An 18,628-nucleotide genomic window follows, 5' to 3' on the forward strand; every position below is an offset into this window, starting at 1 on the left:
AACAATCAAAGAATACCTACCCTCCCCAAACTATTACAAAATATCCAAGAGGAAGAAACATTTCCAAGCTCTTTTTACAAGGCCAGGATTACCCTAATTCCAAAACCAGATAAAGACACTACAAAGAAAGAGAATTACAGACCAATATCCCTGATTAACATAGATGCTAAAATCCTCAACAAAATATTAGCAAATTGGATCCATCAATACATTAAAAAGATCATACACCATGACCAAGTGGGATTTATTCCAGGGATGCAAGACCAGTACAATATTCACAAAGCAATAAATGTGATACATCACATAAAATGAATGACAAAAATCACATGATCATATCAATAGATGCAGAAAAAGCATTTGACAAAATCAACACTCATTTTTGATAAAAAGTCTCAGCAAAGTGGGAATAATAAATAATAAATAATAAAGGCCATATCTGACAAACCCACAGCCAAGATCATACTCAATAGGCAAAAATTAAAACCATTTCCCCTAAGAATAGAAACAAGACAGGGATTTCCACTTTCACTGCTCTTTTTCAACATAGTACTGAAAGTCTTTGCCACAGCTATCAGACAAGAAGAATATAAAAGACATCCAAATTGGAAAGGAGGAAACAAAACTGTCATTACTTGCAGATGACATGATATTGTACATAGAAAATCCTAAAGACTCCACCAAAAATCTTTTAGATATAATAAAATAATTTGGCAATGTAGCAGGATACAAAATTAACACCCAGAAAGCCCTTGCAGTTTTATACACCAATAGTGAGCTCACAGAAGGGGAAACTGAAAAAGCAATCCTATTTACCAGGCAACAAAAAATTAAAATACCTTGGAATAAAGTTAACCAAGGAGGTAAACGAACTGTACTTGGAAAACTACAGGACATCAAAAAAAGAAATAGAAGAAGATATAAACAAGTGGGAAAATATGCCATGTTCATGGATTGGAAGAATTAACAGCAGATGTCCATACTACCCAAAACACTCTAGAGATTCAACACAATCCCTATTAAAATACCAACAGCATATTTCACAGATCCAGAATAAAAACTCCAAAAATTTATATGGAACCAAAAAAGACCCCAGAATTTGAGAAAGAACAAAGTTGGAGAGATCACAATACTGGTTATTAAATATTACTACAAGCCACTGTAATCAAACCAACCTGGTACTGGCACAAGAACAGGTACATAGATCAATGAAACAGAACAGAGAGCCCAGAAATCAGCCCAAGCCATTACACTGAATTAATAGTTGACAAAAGAGGCAAGGCAAGAGCAGACAATGGAGTAAAGACATTCTCTTCAATAAATGGTGTTGCGAAAATTGGACAGGTATATGCAAAAAAATGAAACTAGACCACCAAATTATACCATACACAAAAATAAATTCAAAATGGATAAAAGACTTACATGCAAGTCCTAAAACCATAAAAATCCTAAAAGAAACCATAGGCAGCAAAAACTCAGACATCTCTCATAACAATATGTTTCCTGATACATCTCATAGGGCAAGAGGAACAAAGGAGAAAATAAATGAATGGGACTATATCAAAATAAAAAGCTTCTGCAGAGCAAAATAGTGAGGCATTCATTATGGAAAACAGTGTAGAGTTTCCTCAAAAAATTGAAAATAGAACTTCCATTTGACCCAGTGACCCCACTTCTGGGAATATATCCTAAGAATCCTGAAACACCAATCAGAAAGAATACATGCACCCCTATGTTCACAGCAGCGCAATTCACAATAGCTAAGATCTGGAAACAGCCCAAGTGCCCATCAGTAGATGAGTGGATTAAAAAAGTGGAGGTACATTTACACAGTGGAATACTACGCAGCTGTAAAAAGCATCTCTTACCCTTTGTGACAGCATGGAAGGACCTGGAGAGTATTATGCTAAGCAAAATAAGCCAGTCAGACAAAGACAAGTGTCACAGGATCTCACTAGTATGTGGAAATACTGATGAACAAAATAGATCCAGAGACATAGAAGTATGGAACAGACCGATAGATATCTGAGGGAATGGACAGGGAGATTAACAAAAGAACTTATATGCACATATGCATAACCCATGGACACAGACAATAGTGTGGTGAAGGCCTGGGGAAGGGAGGTGGGTGAAGGAAGGGGTGGAGGTGGTGTCACTTGGGCAAAAAGGGGACATTTATACTTTCAACAGTAAAGATAAAAATATATATATATCCTCAGGTGAGGATTAACAACAAGAAATACATTGTTAAAGATGCATATAGACAGACAGACACATGTTGTACAACGTCAGCCACAGGTCAAAAATAAACACAAATATAAAAACACACAGTTCTTCCTAATGAATACAGACTTTTAAAATTAACTTAAACTCAAACTAGAAAATTAATCAACAAGTGTACTAGACTTTTTTTTCTCTTATCTGTCTCTCATCATTCAACACTTATCACCAAATGGTTAGACAAGAGGTTTGGCAAACCATAGTCTATGGATCAATTCAGCCCACTTCCTATTTTTGAATGACTCACAAAAAATAGATTTTATATTTTTAAATTGTTGACAGAAAATCAAACTAATATTTGCTGACACATGAATATTTTAAAAAATTATAATTTTAGTGCCTATACATAAAGTTTTCCTGGACCCAGTCATGCTCATTCATTTATGTTAACTACATAGTTGCTTTTAGACCACAATAACTGAGTTGAATAGTTGCACCAGAGACTATTTGACTCTCCAACCTAAAATATTTACCATCTAGTCTTTTACAAGAGTAGGTTTGTCGACTCTTGCGTAAGACCGTAGAATAAATTCCCAATCATTGTTGCCATCAATGGAGAGTAACTTGTCGATTATATGCAAATCAGTATCAAAGTAAAGACAAATACAAAGCAGGAGGAAAAAATCAGTTAGCAGTTAAAATTGCCACTTAGGATTCACTCTGAGAGCCAAGGAGCATGTTATATGGGCTAAGCAGCCCATAAATTTCACTTCTCTGGTGATGCAATTTGTCTCTCTTAGGTGAATTTGTTTGGCATCTCTGTGGGTGACCTCCAAACTGTTAGAGAATAATTTTTAAAGAGTAAGTTAGATATGAATATGTTTAAGAACCTTAATGAACTCAATCAGTAAGGCATACAAAACCCACACCCTACAGGATCATTTTACATTAATATTTCAGAAGATGGATTTATAGCTATTTTTATTTGCATGTATGTGAAACCTATCACATTTAGGTACCAATGTTGTATTTGGTTCATAAAAAGTCAGAAGTTTTTCTTTGTTCTATAAAAAATTTCAAGATTAGTTTTTACATTAGTATTAACATCACCCATTTGTGCAGTCTAGGACCAGACCCAATTTTTCCAAAAAGAGATAGTGTATGTAATTGTTTCTCTTGTTCATTTTTTCTAATACTTAATAGAGACAGACTAGGTGTAACGGCTTTTACATTTTTCTGTTTTTAACTTCTATTCTCTATAAGACAAAATAAATAGTAAGTTGTTCAATTTTTAATTCAACAGTCATCTGTCAGACAAACATGACTGGTCGGACATGACTAATTTTTCACTGTTATGGAACCCTTTCTTTGACTTACATGATAACGGTCCTTTTGCCATTAATAAGTTGCAAAAGTGATATCTGCCTTTATTTTATGATCCCATGTCTGGCTACTCACCTCAGTGTCCAGAATATGAAATTTGGGAGTGATTGCTATGCCTTTATGGAGTTTTCCATTTATTCTTTGTGTAGCTGTCTTTCTCTCTGCCACATGACTTCAGGAGAAAAAACTGTTTTCAAATGTCCATCATTTAAAAATCTTGGCTGATGTTTTGTGGTGGGCTGCTATAGCTCTCAAAAGCTTGAAGTAGTTGGGCTCAGTCCATGAATTAATTTGAGCATCTATCTCCACATTATTTATAGCAAACATTAGAATGCACCCCCAAAGACTTTCTGAATGTAAGGCCTTTGGGATAACTCTCAAATTCTCCAGGCATTCACCCAAATATAATGATAAAATTAAATCTGATTCTGTGGACAGAGTGGAACCATTGTTGTACCCAAATTTTTATTTTGATGTCTGATCTTCTATATTTGTTACTCTTTTTGTAAAAAAATATATTGTTTACACTATTGCAGATGTCCCCTATTTTTACCTTTTTGGTTCCATCCACCCAAGCACCTGCCTCCACCTACCTAGGTCCTCACCACACTATTATTGACTGTGCCCATGGGCTGTGAATATAGCTAATCCCTTCACTTTCCTTTCTCCAGTCCCCCCACATCTGTTGCCACTGACATGTATCCATACCTCTGGTTCTGTTTTGTCCCTCAGTTTATTTGGTTCATTGGATTCCACATATTAGTGAGAACATATGATATTTGTCTTTTTCTCACTTGCTTATTTCATTTAACTCAACAATCTCCAGGTCCATCCATATCGTCCCAAAGGGTAGAAGATCCTTCTTTTTTACAGCTGCGTAGTATTCCATTATACAAATGTCCCACAGCTTTTTTATCCACTCATCTACTGATGGGCACTGGAACTGTTTCCAGATCTTGGCTATTGTAAATAACACTGCTATGAACATAGGGGTTCAGATATTCTTTCTGATTGGTGTCTCAGGATTCTTAGGATATATTTTCAGAAGTGGGATCACTGGGTCAAAATGCAGTTCCATATTTAATTTTTTGAGAAAACTATACTGTTTTTCACAGTGGCTGCACCAGCCTGCATTCCTACCAATCCACAAACATGGTATATTCTTCCAGTTGTTTATATTTTCCTCTATCTCTTTGTTCAAAATTCTGTAGTTTTCCAGGTACATGTCTTTTACCTCCTTGGTTAAGTTAATTCCTAGGTAGCTTATTTTTTTGTTAATCCTCACCTGAGGGTATTTTTCCCCATTGGTTTTTAGAGAGAGTGGAAGGGGGGGAGAGACAGAGAGAGAAACATCAATGTGAGAGAGATACATTGACTGGTTACCTCCTGCATATGCCCCATCAGGGCTGGGAATTGAACCTGCAACCCAGGTATGTGCCCTTTACTGGGAATCGAACCCAAGACCCTTTGGTTCATGGGTCCACACTGTAACCGTGCCAAACCAACTCAGGCTATGTTTTTTTTTTATCCATTCAGCTACCTTGTGTCTTTTGATTGGAGCATTTAATCCATTTACATTTAAGGTTATTATTGACCTAAATAAGTATAGATACTTTCTTATTGCCATTTTCTTCTTTATGCCTATGTTCCTCTCTCTATATATTCTTTTTCTTCTTCTTGTAAAAGCAGTCCCTTTAACATTACTTGCAACATTGATTTGGTGGTAGTGAACTCCTTTAGCCATTTTTTTTTGGTCTGGGAAGCTCTTTATTTCACCTTCAATTTTAAATGATATCCTTGGTGGATAGAGTAGTCTTGTTTTCAGATTCTTGCTTTTCACTATGAATACATCATGCAAATCAGCTTCTGCCCTGAAATCTTTCTGTTGAGAAATCAGTGGACAGCTTTAGTTTAGTCCCTTGCAGGTAACTATTTCTCTCTTGCTGCCTTTAAGATTCTCTCTCTCTCTCTTTTTTTTAACTTTGCCACTTTAATTATGATGTGTCTTGGTGTGTGCCTCTTTGGGTTCATCTCAGTTGGGTCTCTCTGTACTTCTTGAACTTGTGTGACTTTTTCCTTCATCAGGTGAAGGAAGTTTTCTGCCATTATTACTTCAAACAAGTTCTCTATCCCTTGCACACTTTCTTCTCTTTCTGGTACCCCTATGATATGGACATTGTTACATTTCATACTGTCCCAAAGTTCCCTTAAACTCCCATCATTTTTTAAAATTCTTTTTTCTTTTTTTGCTGTTATTGGGTGTTTTTCTACCTGGTCTTCCAAATTGCTTATTCGATCCTCTGCTTCGTCCAACCTATCTTTAATTTCTTCCAGTGTGTTCTTGTTGTCAGATATGGTATTCTTAATTTCTGACTGGTTCTGATTCATGGTTTCTAGGTCCTATTTCACTCTGATTTAGTTCCCTCTAAGTTTCTGTATTTCCCACTTAGTTCCTTGCAGTTCTCACTAAGTTTCTTTAGCATCTTTATAACTATTACTCTGACCTCTATGTTTGATAAATTGTTTGTCTCCATTTCATTTAGCTCTTTTTTTGTGGAATTTCCTCCTTTTCTTTCAGTTGGTGGTTGTTTCTTTGTTTTTCCAATTTAGCTCTCTCTTTGCATTTGTTTCTATATATTAGATAGAATTACTATGACTCCCAGTCTTTGTAGGGTGGTTTTATGTAGTAAGTGTCCTGTGGGACCCAGTGGTACAGTCTCTTTCATCTCCTGAGATGGATGCTCTAGGAATGTCCCTTGTGTGGGTTATTTGGGGTCTCCTGTTGTAATTGGGGTGTTGATTGTTGTTCAATTTGTGGGTGGGAGCTTCTCTCAGACTGGCTGACTGTGAGGCTCAACCACAACCACAGAGTGTGAACTGTTGTGCAGGTGCTGAAAGAACAAAACAGGACACAACAAAACAAAACAAGATACAAAAAAATGCAAAAACCCCAACAACAACAAAAGCAACCACAAAAGAAAAGAGAATTAGGAAAGAGAAATGAGAACAAGAATAAGAGAAAAGAAATGAAAAAAAAAAATATGAGAAGAAAAAAGGGATATAAAAAGAATATGAGCCTGGCTGGGCATGGCTCAGCGGTTGAGCAGCAACCTGGGTTCCAGGAGGTCATGGTTAGATTCCCAGTCAGGGCACATGTCTGGCTTGTGGGCTCGATCCCCAGTGGGGGATGTGCAGGAAGCAGCCGATCAATGACTCTTTCATCATTGATTTTTCTCTCACTCTCTCCCTCTCCCTTCCTCTCTCTAAAATCAATGAAGATATATTATATATAAAAAAGAATATGACAAGAAAGATGGGAGAGAGAAAAATAAGAATAAAGTATAGAAAAAGGAAAAAGGTATAAAAGAAAAGAAGGAAAAATATTATGAAAAGAAAGAAGAAAGAAAAAAATGGAGTAAGAAAAGGAAAGATAAAAGTAAGATATGCAAGAAAAAATAGAGAAAAAGAAGAAAAGACAATAACAAAGCAATAAAAAAGAAAAAAGGAAAATAATTTTTTTAAAAAAGCAAAATTGTGTTAGTCTGGCAGAATTTAGTGCCTGCTGGGATCTTCCTTTGGATCACGCCTTTATGTTTACTGAGGCTGTTTTGTGTGCCATCTCCAGGTCTCCAAGCAGGTACTTTGGTGCTAGCCATTGTCAGTTGTTCACAGTTGGCTCTCAGCAACATGTTTGAAGCTTCAGCTGATCCACAGTTTGTGGCTGCCTCCACAGTGGTTGGCTATACGTCAGAAGGACTAAGCTTCACTCTGAGGCTGGCTTGTTAGCAGCACAGCTCCCAGGGACAGGTCAGCAAATAGCCCAAGGCACCTCGGGATCTGCGTCTGCCTGCCTTCTCCTGCCGGTCAGCTGCCAGACTTCATCACTGAGAAGACTGTTTCTGAAAGGGCTTTTGGTGGATCAGGAGGATCAGACCTCTGGGTCTTCTGTGAGGGGGAGGTGCTGTTCAGATTTCAGAGAAGGTGATGGGTGTGTTCCCCCAAATCAGAACCATACATGTGAGTCTATCCTGAAATATTTCCCTGACCTTGGCAAGGCAGAGCCCCTCATGTGCAGTCTGGTGGGTCTGCTTAAAGCTGGGAGTTTCTATCAGCTCTCCTGTGAGGGGGAAGCACAGTCACGTTCCTGGGAAAGTTGAGGGAATGGCTCCACACCAAAGCCTGTTACTGATGTCCCTTGAGATTGCCCAGACCCGTAGTCTCTGCCTCTGCTGCCGCCTCCTTAGCAGGAGTGGAGATGCAGAGTGTGGCAAGCTGTATTCCCAAGGGTGGGGCAAGCAGGATACCTGAGGGTGGAGCAAGCTGTATGCCTGAGGGGGGTAATTTCCTTTCCCAAGGCTGTTGTTGCTGGGAGGGGTTTGTACCTCTCAGGAAAACTGGCTTCTGCAGTATGGGAAGGAGATGACTGAGCACAGATATTCCAGCCACTGCTCTTCTACGTCTCTCCCAATGCCTTCCACTCCAGACTCTCATCAGGCAACTTCTGTCTGCACCGCCCTCCATCCACCAAAGCCCCAGGTGAGTGGCTGCAAATAAAAATCCTGTTTTGTTTTTTTAAAAATATAAAAAGTTTAAAAAGTGGTTTTGTCTCTGGCAGGCTCCATCTTACCTTGGTGGATAGAAGCCTGGCCACCTTTCATGGCTGGATGTTAAGTAGGCCACTGTTCCCAGCTCTGGTGTTCTAGGCTGGGGAGCCCAACCTGAGGTTCAGGCCTCAATCCTCTCAAGGAGAACCCTGTGTAGCAGCCGTTTCTTGGCCTGCCTCCCATGGGATCTGGGCCAGCCCCTCTCATGACCCTGCCCTTTCTACCAGTTTTGAGGTGGATTCTGCCCTTCCTTGTTAAAAGTCTCCTCTTCAGCTAGTGTTTAGTTGGAAAATAGGGGTGAATGTTTCCCAAATTAGTTTTATTTCCATTTTGGTTCTGGGTGGTGGTACTCCACCACCATCTTTAATCCACCCCCCATATTTGTTATTCTTAGAAAATCTCATTTTTGACTGGACACAAACTTAGAGGTAGAAGTTCTCAGATAATACAGCCTACCTCTCTTGGCAATCTGTTCCTGGGTTTTTTTTTGTTTGTCTTTGTTTTGGCTTCCTTCATTCTTTTGGCCAAAGGTTCATCACATTCAGCAGCCTCTTCCTTATGTTTTTTGGGAAACTTTCTTCAGAGCAAGAGTCAACATTTGTGTTATAAGACTCAGGAGTAATAAGACACTGAATCTTAGGTACTTTGGTCCTAGGTTTCTTACTTTCTTTGTTGAGGGACTTTTTCACAAAATATTGGTAGAAATGATCTTCTTCAGAGAGATTGAGAAGTTTGAGGATTCTGCTAACTCTTTTGGACCCAAGGCATAGTTGTGTCAGTGAGACTAGGAATATATTTCTCCCCTTTTTTTCACAATGACCAGGTTGAAAACATCCATATTGGCATCCACAATGCTACCTCAAACAGATGTGCACTTTCTTTCTCCAGTCCTCCTTGGTCTGCAACAGGAATGCCACTTACACAGTAGCATGTAGACACCGCCATGGGTGAAGATGCCCTGCTTCATGGGAAACCTTATTTGATGTTCCCACCACTGATTCTAACCACATAACCCTCCCATTCTTCACCCAGAGCATCAGCAGCAACTTCTGTGGCCATACTCTTGTTATAAATGTACAAAGTTTGCATTTATTTCCCACTTCAATAAGTTTTTGGTAGCCAGTGGCTGAAAAAGAGATGTTCAGCTTCATCCTCAAGCTACAGACCACCTCCAAGGTGTCATGAAAGAGACTTTTATGCCAGAATTCTTGATAGTATCCTGGGCCAGAGATTTCTGTGACTCTGTATCTCTTGAAGACTGACAAAAACTGAAATGACATCTTGTCTTTGGAAGCATTCAATTTACATTATTTGATGTTAATAAAGAAACTTAGAATATATATTTTAAAAATATAATGGTTAATACCATTATTGTTTAACAATGTGTTGGAAATTTTGCCAGCATAGAAAGAAAGAAAGCAGAAATAAAGACATAATTATTGGGGTGGTGAAAAAATGATTTACATTTTGTGTGTAGAAAATCCAAGAGAAACAACTGAAAACTAAAATAAATAAGTTTAATTTTAAAACTTTTATTTCCTTGTTAAACTTTTAAAATTTATGTTACCTATAGCCAATAGGTAGACACAGCCAATCCCTACCACCTCCACCATTTATAACAGTACTTTAAAAAATATTCAGCAAAGACCTTGAAATTATTTTATTTGTGCAGGACCCATGTGACTATAACTGTAAAGTTTTATTGAGAAAGAATTATTAGAGATTTTTAAATAATATGGAAAAATACATATATAATGTTAGCTGGGAAATTGACATATATAGCGTGATCCTAATTATGTTTGGATTATGTCCATGCATAGGAATATTACCAAAAGAAAACATATAAGAATTTAACATTGGCTTTTTTTGAGTTTTAAAATTATTGCTTTTTTTCTCTCAAAGATTTTTACATGTTTGATCTTTTGTATCATGAGCACATATTTTATAATTTGAATATAATTTTTAATCTTTAAAAAATAATCTCAAGATTTTACTGAAATGTATATATTTAACAATTTGGAAAAACTGATTACTCTAAAATGAATAAAGTTGTAACTATCTTCTAAATACTTCAGGTGATGATTCATAGACTCATATAAGCTTTTAAAATTAGAAATGACTCTTCTCCTTATTCCAGTCATGCATTATTTTGAAGGAAATCCCAGATATCATATTATTTTAAACTCATTTATTTCAGGATATACTTCTAAAGTATAAAGGATCTTTTTTGAAACAAAACCACAATACCATTTACATAGATGAAAATTTATCAACAATTTCTTGATATCAAATATCAGTTAGTATTCAAATTCATACATACATAAAATAAATGAGGGAGAAAAAAACCTTAGGAGAAAATCTTGAAAGCAAGGATTGAAGGTTAATAGATTGTTTTAAAGGGGAATAGTTAGATTGACATCTGACTGCTCAGTGGTCACAATGGAAGAAATACATAAATGGATGGTGATTTTCATTTGCTGAAAAGAAATAACTGCCATCCTAGAATTCTATACTCAGTGAAAATGCATTTTCAAGAATAAATATAAAATAATGACCAAATTAAAAAAATAATCACAATAAAAAATTAAAAGTGTTTATAGCAGCTATAAAGCTATGAGATAACTATGTTATTTTGGTTTACTTTGTAGTCAAATAAGGAAATAATTGTTCACAGCTTCTCTTCCCACCTCTAGGTGAAAACAGGTAACTGAATTATGGCCAACAGTAAGAGAACACAAGTTATGCACTTATTCTGGGCCATAACATGTTCTGTGAGATTTTTCATATTCCTTTTTACTCTTATGTGACTAGGAATAAAGGACTAAATCCTTAGTCCTAAATTTGACCTAGTCAAACTTCTAAGAAACTTTTCAGGATTTTTGCCAAACCCACACAAGGCTGTAACATGAGCAAAAAGTATATTTTTAAGTGTTAACAGTTCTGAAATTTTTGGAGTTGTTTGTTAAAGAATCAAATTAACTTCCCAGATTAATACAGACATTGACAGCTGGTGAGACCATCATCAATGGCAGGAAAGATAGAAATTCATTTTTGTTTTGTGACAGCCCATTTGGTAAACTGCTACCTGGAGTGACTTAAGAGGCAAAGGTCATTTATCTAATAAGAAAGCAGCTCTTGGAAATATTGGGTAAAACAACAACCACAAAAATCAACACCTTAGTATGTGTTGTTTGTTATTGGGTTATTGGTAGTTTTGATAAGGTATTGCAATAAAAAAATAAGTTTAAGAGAGAATTGGCAGGTTTTGCTAGCATAAATAAGAAGTACCTAAAAGGTCCAGAATTCAAAATTAACAGGATTAGAAAACTTATTTCTAAATATCAACAGTAAGATGTTTAAAGGCCATAAGAAGAAGAAAAAAACTTAAAGTTTTTAGTTTGATAAGGTAATTCAGGGCACAGACGAGATTAAGATATGGTCTTTCTACCTTTATTTCCAGATGACCTCATGGTCACCATAATTACATTGAAATTTGAAGTCATGGGGCTTAGGAAACAAAACAAATCAGGATCAAAACAACTTTGGGTGGTTCCTGGGATATGAAAATGGCTGAAAGCAAAGAGAATAAGTTTCTGGAGAAATTAAATTACTGAAGAAATCATGAGTTTTAACCCAAAAAGCTTTTGACATTTTGGAACTCAAAACTACATTTGTACCCTTGCATAATTAGAAATGGACAGCTCCAGAGAGGGCATATTTTCTAACATCCATTTCAATTATTTCAAGCAAGATAACTGAAAATGATGAACCTTGCAGAGGGAAAGGAGAGTAATAAAGGATAGCAGACAAAGGTTTCCCACACAGGGAATCGATTCAGGTCTAATATGGAAATTCCCAACTCCAGAGTTAGAGACCTTCATAATACCTGATTCTGTATGATTCCTGCATTGCTATGGACTGCCAATTGATGTTTCATTATTGAATATGTGGAGGGAAGGGTAGATGGTTCTATTCTTTCAGACCACAGGTCCCAGGAACAAGATAATGTACATCAGAGCCTGACAGAGAGGACTCTACATAACCCAGATCACAAAAAATCTCATGCTCAATTTCTACTTTGAGTGTGGGAACTGAGAGTGACACTTTCTGTGCATTTCTGATTTAGACATATTTCCTCATTTTGCAGATGAGGAAACTGATTAAGTAAGTACATTTTTGTTAATTTTTTAAAAACAACTTTCTTCCATGTAATCACATATAATCACAGATTATTATTGTTGAATTGTATTTGAATAATGGAAAAACTTAAGGACAGATATGTTGATTCAGTTTGATATCAATATATATTAAATTAGTTAGTTTAAAAAATATTTGGTGAGAAATTGAGCTTAATTATCGCTAAGAGGGTTGAAAGTTTGTTTTCACTTTTCCGCCTTTTGTTCTACCACTAGACTATTGTCAATGAGTCATCATAGGCAAAGCAAAGTAGACTGCAGCTGTTGATAATGATCACTTATAAATTTTCACACTGTTCCAAATCTGCTCTTTGTTACTTAATCCAGACTTAGCTATTTTTATTTTAATTGGTACTTTTCGAGATTTGGTATCTAGCCAGCTGGCATGGTCCAGCAGGTGAGGCAAAGAAATAGCACTTTTGTCATGGTAAAAATGAAAGGAAATTGATGAACACCTACTACTGATGCTTGAAATAGGCCACTGCTTCTCTGTTGACACATATATTCCTAAGATAATGGCTTGAGGGTCCTGTCCTCTGAGAGAACTTCGCTTTACCACACAAAGAGATATTGAAAAGACCCACAAATAACATTAGGAGCAAATAACAAGCCTTAATAGAGTATAATACTTATTGATTTTGGTGTTTTATCCATCACTAATGAAATTAACACTTATTGTCAAATCAATAAAAACAATGCTTGAGGCATAGTGACAACATAGACACAATGAATGTACTAATTTGCTGATCATTGAGGAAATTTGCACATATACTTTGTATCTCCCCCCCTCTACCTACCCATACACACACTCTTAATACAGGCTACTTAAAATGAGTATTATGTTTTACATAAGAACTTGACACATGGATCATACAGATAATAGGTGTTCCATACATATTTACTGATGATGCAGAATCTTTATTTATAAATAGCTAATTTGTTATATTTTGCAAATTTGTAATACACATATGTATGCTATACTCCATGTTGCATTTTTAGGTCATTTCAAGAGTTTTTCTTCCCAGTTATTTAATTTTTCTGTTGGAGATAATGATTTGTTCATTTGCTACAAAGTTCTGACATGTTATTGCAGGTGACTTTTATGACTTATTCCTTACTAATCAGTATCAAGCACCTAATATTTTTTAAAACTAATTTCCACAAATGATAAGGAGATCTTCTTGGTAGTCAAAAAGAGCTCCATACTCTTTTTATTGAGAAATTATGTTATAAGATTATTCATGTTAAGGCACTTTGTTGCTATTAGGATAGGAAGCTGGGGATCTTTGTGCTATTTGTTATGAACTAAATATTACTGTCCCCTCAAAATTCATGTTGAAATATAATCCCCACTGTAGAGGATTCATATTGAGCAGTTTCATATGTTGGAAGTTGAATCTTTGGGAGATAATTAGGTCAAGAAGGTAGATCCCTCAGAAATGAGATTGGTTAAAGACCCTAGAAGGCTCTATAGCCCTCTTTCTGCCATGTGAGAAGTTGGCAGTCTGCAACTGGGAAGAGGGCTCTCACCAGAATCCAACCGTGCTGGCACTATAATCTTGGACTTCTAGCCTCCAGAACTGTGGGAAAGAAATTTCTGTTGCTTATAAGACACCCAGTCTATGGTACCCTGAGCTATTACACTGAATTTTACTAGCTTATATAATCAAGATATAGCACCAATTCAAAGGAAGAAATTGCTATGTAGAATTTAAAGAAAGAAAGCCAAACGGAGATCAGAATTTGAGGTGGTGCAAGGCAAAAATTAGAGAAATATGTGTAAACATGAGTCTATATATCATCTATCTACATCTATCTATTATCTATCTATCATCTGTCTATCTATCATCTATCTGTCTATCATCTATCTATCTCTATCTATATATATTTGGATATACAAAGACACATATAATTTGAAATATATATATATGTATATATCATTTATACAGCATTAAATATTAAATTCAATATATAAGTGATGGTTGCATATGCTTAATGTTGTGGGTTAAATTGTCTCCCAAGAAGATATGATGAATTGTAACCTCCAGTACTTGTGAATGTGACTTTATTTGGAAAAAGGGTAATTTGCAGATGTAATCAAATAAAAATGAAATCATTTGGGTAGGCCCATAATCCATTATGACTAGTGTCCTTATAAGAGGAAGAGAGAGACACTAAGAGGACAATATTCTGTGACAATGGAGGCAGAGAGCTGCAAGCCAAGGAATGGCAGGATTTGCCAGCAAACTACCGGGACTGGAAAGAGGCCAGACAATTCTTTATCAGCTTGGAAAAGTTAAATTAGATATTTTAAAGCTTTTTAAGAAAAAAATAGAATAATATCTTTATGACTTTCAGACAAGAAATGATTTATTTACTCAATATACACAAATCATAAAAGAAAATTCTGTTATATTAGCTACATTACAACTAAAACTTTTGCACAAAATGAAACTGTAAGCAAAGTAGAAAAATTAGTCACAGGCAGAAAAGATATTTGCAGTGCACAGATGACCAACAGAAGTACAACTTCCCCATGAAAATGTGCAAAGCATATTAATCGGTAATTCACAGGAAAGAAAAAATTAAATGGCCGATACATGAATGAAAAGATGCTCAATTTCAAGTAATCAAGGAAATGTAAATTAAAACCTTAAGGGAATCTCACCAAAAAAAATAAATATAGATGGAAAATAAGCATATGAAAAGACACACAACATCATGTCATCAGAAAAATGCAAATTAAAATAACAATGAGATAAGACTACACACCTATTAGAATGGCCAAAATCCAGAATGCTAACACAAAATGCTTGTGAGGATGCAGAGTAACAGGGACTCTCATTCATGGTTCAGCCACTTTGGAGGACAGCTTGGTGGTCTCTTACAAAACTGCATATACTCTTACCATACAGCACAGCAACCACACTTTTTGGTATTTACCCAAAGGAGTTGAAAATGTATGTCCACACAAAAACCTGCCCATGGATGTTTGCAGCAGATTTATTCAGGATTGCCAAAACTTGGAAGTAATTTGTGATATTGTGATTTAGAATAAGAAGTGTATAGTTGATCTTCCTGGCATTCTTGCCCATTCCTGAAACAGTGCTCCTAAAGCCCTTGTAAATTCCCAAGCAATAAGATCATCTGGAGCATCCTTTATCCTGGATGGTTTCTGGAAGGGAACCAGTGACCAGAAGGACCAAACCATGGTGAAAAGCTTGGAATGTTCAGCCCTACACCCCATTCTCCAGAGAGGGTAGAGGGGCTAGAAATGGAGTTCATTATCAATTATGTCGCTATGATGAAGCCTCTATAAAAATCTCAAAAGAACAGGGTTCAGAGAGCCAGGTGGGTGAACACATCCATGTACCAAGAGGGTGACACACCCTTACTCCCAGGACAGACATTTCTTCACTCAGGACCCCTCCAGACCTTGACCTATGTATCTCTTCATGGGGCTGTTCATCTGTGTCCTTTAATGAACTGGTGCATATAGTAAGTGTTTCCCTGAGCTCCATCAGCTATTCTCACAAATAATTTAATTCAAGGGGGAGAAGGTTATGCAAACCTCTAATTTATAGCGAAGGCAGACTGAAGTGTGGGTAACCTAGGGATGAGTACTTGAGATTGGTATCTGAAGTGGGGGGGAGTCTTGTGGGACTGAGCCCTTAACCTGTGGTATCAGATGCTATATTTAGAAAAAGTGTCAGAATTCAGTTACATTGTAGGACACCCTGCTGGTGTCTAAAATGATTGCTTGGTGTGGGGAAAATGCACACACATTTGGTGATCAGAAGGTCATAAATGTTGCATGTGGTAGTAGTAGGAAAGTAAAGGAGAGACACACAGGAGGAAGACTGAAGTGTTTCTACACAAAACCAAGATGTCCTTCAGTAGGTAAATGGTTAAATAAAAGGTGGTAGATCTAGACAATGGAATATGATATAACACTAAAAGTAAATGAGCTAACAGCCATGCAAGTTCAAGGAGGAACCTTAAGTGAATATTAGTAAGGAAAGAAGCCAGTCTGAAAAGGCTACATACTATGTGATCCCAACTCTATGACATTCCAGAACAGGAAGACCTGTAGAGACGGTGAAAAGATCAGTGATTACCAGGCATTGCTGTTTGTGTGGGGGGCTGGAGGGACAGGTGAGGGGGGCAGGGGTGCATAAGAAGAGCACAGAGGATTTTTAGGGCAGTGGAAGTATACTCTGTATTTCCATAATGATGAATGCATGTCATTATACATTTGTTCAAACCTGTAGAAAGTACAGCATCAAGAGTGAACCCTGTGTGGGGAGAGATTAATCAAAGAACTTACATGCATATATGCGTAACCCATGGACACAGACAATAGTGTGGAGAAGGCCTGGGCGGGGCAGATGCTTGGTGGGGAGGATCAATGGGGGAAGAAAAGGAGGCATATGTAATACTTTCAACAATAAATAAATTTTAAAATAAATAAATAAATAGAAAAAATATGGTAGCACAAACCATTTTATGTTAGCATAAAACGTAGAAATTCAGTATTCTTGATTGCTTATATCTGTGTGTTTTTTTTAGTTCTCCTTTGAATTGTTTGTAATATCTTACTAGCTGCAGCATTAACTAATAAGTTTAAGAAAATACTTGACATGTTTATTTAAAAATAAAAAAGATTGAACCCTAAGGTAAACTATGGACTGTGGGTGATTATAATGTGTTGATGAAAGTTCAATTGTAACTAATGTACCTCTATTGGTACATTTGACTTTCATAAGTACAGATTCACATAATAAAATTAAATCAAATGTGAAAAACTGCTCTAGGGTTGTCCTTTTGGATCAATTTGGCTTCTTTGAGGAGGCAGCTATTTCTGCCACTGTCACTGTCAGGACTTGCGTCAGGAACGTTGCTGTTATTCGGTTATCTTTCAGTTTGTCAATACATCAAATATATATTGAATCCGTTTCTATAATTTCAATTAGGGCACTTGTTTTTGGACACTATAATTATTGTTTGCCACACACTATAGGATTTGTATGTGTGTTTGGCATCTTAGAATCTTAGAAGTCCATTTATTAAGAAATGGACTCGAACTAAGAAAAAAGCACAAACAAACACCAAAATAAGTTATGGCATCTTCTTTGCTATTTTCTCTAATTATTCCCTTTAGAAACTTTGGAATGAGCCATTTTGCCATTACACAATATATGCAGGTTTTCTGTAGAAAGTAATAAAGAATTTCGCTAAAAACAATTACCTAGTATTACCGCCAAACTTCAAAGCTACCTTTTTGCATATAAGTGATCATTTCTCAGGAGAGACTGAGTTTATATTGAGGTGGTTTGGGGGCAGATCACATATGGTTATAGATGTATGCCTGATAATTATAGAACACTCCACAGTTTTAAAAATGCTTTCACATTTATCATGTCATTCAGTTCATAAAATAATTCTGTAAGGTTACAAATGCAGTGTTTCTCATTTTACAAATGAAAAAATTAAGGTCTCAAAAGGCTATGTGATTCGACAAGATAATCTAGCTAGTAGGTAGCAGAATCCATTCAAATTTAGTCTTTTGATTCTAAATGCAGGGCTTCTTTATATGCCTGGGCGCCCTGTTTCATTGTAGGAGGCATAGACAGAAATCTTGGCATTACATATTAATTTTTTAAAAAATGTGTCTTTGTTAGATTTTACTACTTCATTCTTTTTTAAATATTTTTATTGATTTCAGAGAGAGGAAGGGAGAGGGAGAGAGATAAAAACATCAATGATGAGAGTCATTGATCGACTGTTTCCTGCATACCTCCTACTGGGGATCCAGCCTGAAACTAGGCATGTGCCCTGACCGGGGGATCGAACAGTGACCTCCAGGTCCATTGGTTGATGCTCAACCACTGAGCCACGCCGGCCAGGCTACTACTTCATTCTTGAAAGCAGAATTGGAGTAAGTATCATCACAGTCCAGAGTTGGAGGAAGTTAATGAGAGAGTGCGTGTGGAAAGATCTCGGTGACAGTCACCTATGCGTTAAGACTGCCTTGGTTTCTGCCTTTCCCTCCGGAGACGGGGTTCCCTGGCACTTTCTCATTCCCATACTTCCTGCATGATTCCTCAGTCTACTCTTCTTCTCCTCACTATGGCATCTTTCGACCTAGTCTTTAGGAGTGGGTAAAAACAGCAAACAACCTTGACCTGTTTAGATCCTGGGGCTAGTGAATTTTGAGAATGGTAACAA

At 36.6% G+C, this 18,628-nt stretch overlaps 1 pseudogene across 1 annotated transcript; it reads right to left on the reverse strand.

The window, feature by feature from the left end:
- Positions 1-8,604: 8,604 nt before the first annotated feature.
- On the reverse strand, positions 8,605-9,355 carry LOC308557810 (small ribosomal subunit protein eS6 pseudogene; annotated as a pseudogene). The gene has a single exon. The product of its transcript is annotated as a small ribosomal subunit protein eS6 pseudogene (transcript).
- Between the last annotated feature and the right edge of the window lie 9,273 nt (positions 9,356-18,628).

Source organism: Miniopterus schreibersii, assembly GCF_964146895.1.
Source record: "Miniopterus schreibersii genome assembly, chromosome: 5".
Classification (NCBI taxonomy): domain Eukaryota; kingdom Metazoa; phylum Chordata; class Mammalia; order Chiroptera; family Miniopteridae; genus Miniopterus; species Miniopterus schreibersii.